A 6,589-nucleotide genomic window follows, 5' to 3' on the forward strand; every position below is an offset into this window, starting at 1 on the left:
TACAACATCATGGCTGCGTAGAAGAAGGATCCGGGTACTGAAATGGCCAGCCTGCAGTCCAGATCTTTCACCCATAGAAAACATTTGCCGCATCATAAAGAGGAAGATGCGACAAAGAAGACCTAAGACAGTTGAGCAACATGGCCTTATCCCAACTTTTTTGAGACTTGTTTTTCCCTTAAAATGATACAATTTCTCAGTTTAAACATTTGATATGTCATCTATGTTGTATTCTGAATAAAATATTGAAATTTGAAACTTCCACATCATTGCATTCTGTTTTTATTCACAATTTGTACAGTGTCCCAACTTTTTTGGAATCGGGTTTGTAGTATCGTTAAGTTTGACAACTCTACTGGCCATACTAAGAGGTTTTTTTTTTTTTTTTTTTAAATATATATTTACTAATTGGCTACTCAGTGTAACCCAGATTTTTTTTAAAAGGAGGGCCTAGTGGAAATCTATTTTGGGGGCAATCAACATTATGCCATAAAATGCTGTCAGTTGAACTTAAAGGGTTCACCCAAAAATGAGAATTCTGTCATTTATTACTCACCCTCATGCCATTCCACACCCGTTAGACCTTTGTTAATCTTCAGAACGCAAATTAAGACATTTTTGTTGAAATCCGATGGCTCAGTGTGGCCTCCATAGGAAATGTCAATACTGGCTATGCAGGCCTCACTGAGCCATCGGATTTCAACAAAAATATCTTAATTTGTGTTCCGAAGATTAATGAAGGTCTTACGGGTGTGGAACGCCATGAGGGTGAGTAATAAATGACATTATTTTCATTTTTGGGTGAACTAACCCTTTAACTTGTAATGAACCTTGAATAATTCATTATTTACTTACCCTTGTGTTGAATGAACTGCATAAATAGAAGAGTAACTCATTATTTATTTGAAAACAAATCTAATTTAAAAAAAAATCTAGTTAAAAATTAACTTGTTTACTCATTACTTTAAACAAAGTACAGAATCTGCTTATGGAATGCTTGCAATGGAATACCACCAACATCATCTGCAACATTTCCATGTCTCCCCCCAACAATTTCCTGTCCACTTTCTACTGTATTTATAAAGTGTCAAATTCCCTCCCAAAAACCATCAAGTATAGGCAACAGGCAGGTTTTGTTTGCTGGTGCAGTACCAGCAAACAAAACCACTCATATGGAGACATCGCTTGCAGCAGCTGTAGAGCTTGCACAGTTCTTACATTGTCATCTTTCAGCAGCAGACAGAGTGTGCTGAGGACTCAACAGTTCATTAATAATGGAGCAGCAGGCATGGGTTCCACATCCCTCTACTGAAGTCCGTCCCAATGGAGATGCGGCGAGCACATCCTCCTTCTCACGTCTCAGGTACTCGCTCACAGGCCAAGGGATATGACTTGACATAAAGAGAGCACATTTCAAAGAGATAAACAGAGCAAAGACTGGCAGCCCTGCTGTTTGGATCCTTTGGGCTACTGGGAAACTAATGATCCATGATCTGGGCTGCAAACACTAACTTTGTAGGTTCCTTTCCAAAGTAGGGGAGCTCGATCACCTGGAGAGTTGTTCAGAGTCTGTCTCTTGTTGTAGCACCAATGTGGCTTCTAGAAAGACAATTGACCCCATACTGTGGAGTGGGCCTGCTAAGGTTAAAAAAAACATCAGGTAAATGTGAAATAAGGCAAGAAATACTCTACAAGTACATTAATATTATCCATTAATATTACATTATTTTAAATACTAGGCATCACTGCATTATAAATAAAAGTGTGATGTTATTTTTTTTTTTAATTAAAAATAATTAAATAATAAAAGATTAAAAGGGATTTGCAAGTTGCTAAAAGGGACTACAAAACCGATTCCAAAAAAGTTGGGACACTGTACAAATTGTGAATAAAAAAGGAATGCAATAATTTACAAATCTCATAAACTTTATTCACAATAGAATATAGATAACATATCAAATGTTGAAAGTGAGACATTTTGAAATGTCATGCCAAATATTGGCTCATTTTGGATTTCATGAGAGCTACACATTCCAAAAACGTTGGGACAGGTAGCAATAAGAGGCCGGAAAAGTTAAATGTACATATAAGGAACAGCTGGAGGACCAATTAGGTCAACTGGCAACATGATTGGGTATAAAAAGAGCCTCTCAGAGTGGCAGTGTCTCTCAGAAGTCAAGATGGGCAGAGGATCACCAATTCCCCCAGTGCTGCGGCGAAAAATAGTGGAGCAATATCAGAAAGGAGTTTCTCAGAGAAAAATTGCAAAGAGTTTGAAGTTATCATCATATACAATGCATAATATCATCCAAAGATTCAGAGAATCTGGAACAATCTCTGTGCGTAAGGGTCAAGGCCGGAAAACCATACTGGATGCCCGTGATCTTCGGGCCCTTAGACGGCACTGCATCACATACAGGAATGCTACTGTAATGGAAATCACAACATGGGCTCAGGAATACTTCCAGAAATCGGTGAACACAATCCACCGTGCCATTCGCCGTTGCCGGCTAAAACTCTATAGGTCAAAAAAGAAGCCATATCTAAACATGATCCAGAAGCGCAGGCGTTTTCTCGGGGCCAAGGCTCATTTAAAATAGACTGTGGCAAAGTGGAAAACTTCTGTGGTCAGACGAATCAAAATTTGAAGTTTTTTTTGGAAAACTGGGACGCCATGTCATCCGGACTAAAGAGGACAAGACAACCCAAGTTGTTGTCAGCGCTCAGTTCAGAAGCCTGCATCTCTGATGGTATGGGGTTGCATGAGTGCGTGTGGCATGGGCAGCTTACACATCTGAAAAGGCACCATCAATGCTGAAAGGTATATCCAAGTTCTAGAACAACATATGCTCCCATCCAGATGTCATCTCTTTCAGGGAAGACCTTGCATTTTCCAACATGACAATGCCAGACCACATACTGCATCAATTACAACATCATGGCTGCGTAGAAGGAGGATCCGGGTACTGAAATGGCCAGCCTGCAGTCCAGATCTTTCACCCATAGAAAACATTTGGCACATCATAAAGAGGAAGATGCGACAAAGAAGACCTAAGACAACTAGAAGCCTGTATTAGACAAGAATGGGACAACATTCCTATTCCTAAACTTGAGCAACTTGTCTCCTCAGTCCCCAGACATTTGCAGACTGTTATAAAAAGAAGAGGGGATGCCACACAGTGGTAAACATGGCCTCGTCCCAACTTTTTTGAGATGTGTTGATGCTATGAAATTTAAAATCAACTTATTTTTCCCTTAAAATGATACATTTTCTCAGTTTAAACATTTGATATGTCATCTGTGTTGTATTCTGAATAAAATATTGAAATTTGAAACTTCCACATCATTGCATTCTGTTTTTATTCACAATTTGTACAGTGTCCCAACTTTTTTGGAATCAGGATTGAACTTCCTTTGGCGGGGACTTTAGATGGCATCATGACAAACAGGACATTTGGACAGCATTTCTCATTAAAAAGTGGATAAGTATTCATACACAACGCAGATCATAATCAGCGAGCATGTTTTTAAATAAAGTTGTTTTTTAAATACGTGTAAGTGTCTGTGACGAGCAGGGCGGGCGAGAGCCGTGAGGGAACGGCGCGAGGCCGGTGACGCGAGTGATAATGAGCGTCACCTGCGAGGCGTGCCGGCCTCGAGTCTCTCACGGAGGAGCTCCGGAGGCATAAAAGGAGGAGCGACATCAGTGAAGGACGAGAGAGGACCAGGCCTGGACTTTATTTTACGTTTTATTATGTTTGTGTGGCCGGCAGACGTCCGCGAGGGTCTGCCGGCATTACTTTCGTTTTGTTCTTTGTTTATTTTATATTAAAGTTTTGTTGAACGTTCGCCGGTTCCCGCCTCCTTCTTCCCACATCTATGAACCGTGTTACAGTGTCATAACCCTTTGTTAAACACAGAGCTTATTTTGCTTTGCGATGTTCCAAAAGTCTATGGGAAAAATGCTCTCAATCGAGGGAACCCGTGCACCGCTAACCTGGCCTACAAAAACATGTCTTCTCTGAGGTACTCTATTCCCAGTCTTCTTCTGTGAACAGTAAGCCCCGCCTTCTTTGATTTTATTGGCCAGCTCACTCATTATGATAATGATGAGCATTCTGCTGAGGCAGATCAGCCTAAAAATATAACTTTTAAAACTTTTTTTCTCATCCTAACAACAAACAGAGCTGTGCATAGTGGAGTAGCAGCATCAATAATATCAGATATATTTGGGGGGACAATTTAGCCATTTCTAATTATTGGAGGGGACTTGTCCCCCTCAATGTCTATGGTATTTACAGCCCTGCTAGTTATAATTTAGGTAGCTAGCTATAAACATTCTGACAGTGTAATTAACTTTAACTTGCTTAACAACTGTTGCTCAACCATGACAGCAGCAGAGCTGAAAGAGAAAATTGTAAATCATATATATGCTAATCCCTCCATAGCGCCCCTTCTGACAACATTGAGAATGAACGCTGCATTGAAAGCGACAGTTATGAGCAACAGAACAAACTAAAACAAACTTTACACATTGTGAATAATTCAGCAACGCAGCAGATGACACTTGGAAAACGTAAATACTCAGCCCACCAGCTCAAACGTTTGACCTCAGACCACTTTAATCTAATCGTGGTATGAGACACTCATCATCAATTTTGCATGAGTCTTTCTGTTAAGGATCTAGTTAAAGCATCACTCTGGATGGAATAGATGATAGGCGATAAGGGATCTGAAATGTATGCATTATTAACAAATAAAGGAGGACAGGCGCTCGACGCTTAGCACGGGCGTAGGCGAGAAAATAATGGGGCAGAACAAAGTGGAGAGTTCTGAAGCTCAATGAGATGGACTCTCTCTCCAGCTGTCAGCTCGTACGTTGTCTGGTGGGGGGGACTGGGGGGTTGCCACGGTGACAAGAGGCCACATGTCTTAAGGGCCTCAATTTGGTCAAAGGACCCCATTGTTCTGGTGCTAAGCTGCCTTCACTGGGCCTGCAGGATGGGGGAGAGGGGTTTCCCTCCTTCACACGCCAAAGAAAAAACACTTAGCACAATCATTTTAACCCCAACACTGGCATACACATACGCAAACAACACATCATCACCACGAGTGCTTCACGTCAGACGTTGAAGGGAATATGTTAACTCAGAAGGTCAAAAAGAGTCCATAAATAAATACATTAAATGTCTAATCACTATCAATTGACTGATTTATTGTAGTCGGCAATCAGGTTAAGAGCAAATAATAAATGAAACGTATGGTTTGGACATTATAAACTCATGTAAAGTGAATCCAGTTATTCCAAATTTTGGGAAAAGTAATACTATGTTATCAAAGCATTCTTTCTCTAAACAAAAGTTTTTGTCCAGTAGACAAACACAATGTGTGAATGGCCTGTATAACCTTTCTTATTGCCTCCACTAGATGGCAGTGTTCTATTACTGCAATAAAACTGTATAGCCAGACCCAGTATGAATAGCCATTTTAAGCCCTTCCACCTAAATAACAATAAAATAAAAAATCTTAAGCTGCATTGGGATAAGAACGATTTGTGATAAGCTATTGATCACGTACAGTAGAGGTGTGAGTCCATGTTCAATAATACCTCTGAAGCTGAAACTGGAGACTGAATACAGGACATAAATATTTAAACGTCGTTGCAGTGCTATTTCTCCCATGGATACACTACAGCAGCACTGCTGAGGATTGATTCACATAAAACATAATGTGAGTCCTAGTAAACAAACACAGCTGAATCGAGAGTGATGCAGATGGCTAGAGTAATTATTTCCAGGTTGTATTGACAGTTTTGTGGGACACTGAAAACGTTAAAATAACTGTTGTAAATAAATAATTCCGTTGAAGCACTATTGTGTTCTATTCACTCATAAGTTCCCCTCTGAATTTTCCATTAGGTTTAAACACAGTTGGCTCTTTTTGCAGCACGAACTACAATTTCAGGTGCAGTGCCATTTTAAACCTCACTATTGACTTGCGTTTCAAAGGATTGTGGGAGTGTTGCTCTCATTCCAATTTTTTTTTTTTTTTTTTTTAGAAATGATTGACTGCAATTTTAGAGTATATGTGCTTCCTATGTTGAATCAAATGTTAAGAACATGTCTGGACCATATTGCTTCCCCAAAAAAATGAAATGCCAGACCGCCTTACGTATTCTACTCACGAAGAAAGTGTAAAACTCTTGTAGTTCAAAATGCTTATGCTACGTCCTACGCGTTCCCTATTCAACTTACGGAAAAAGCTTAACTGATGCGACGCCACTTCCGTTTTTTCGTAATTTTAATACAGACAGCAGTCTGGTGGAAGCTAGATATTTTACTTCATAACTTGTTAAATATGCAATTTTTTTTTTTTTTTTTAACACAAATGCATCGCTTTGCTTCAAAAGGCCTTTATTAAACCCCTAGAGCCGTGTGGAATATGTTTGTGATGGATGGATGTGGATGGAGAGATTTTCTTCAGCTCATACTTGTTGATCATGCTCACTGCCATTATAAAGCTCGGATGCGTCAGAATATTAATATTTCTCCGATTGTGTTCATCAGAAAGAAGAAAGTCATATACACCT

This window comes from Megalobrama amblycephala, linkage group LG4 (assembly GCF_018812025.1).
Source record: "Megalobrama amblycephala isolate DHTTF-2021 linkage group LG4, ASM1881202v1, whole genome shotgun sequence".
In the NCBI taxonomy this organism is placed as follows: Eukaryota; Metazoa; Chordata; class Actinopteri; order Cypriniformes; family Xenocyprididae; genus Megalobrama; species Megalobrama amblycephala.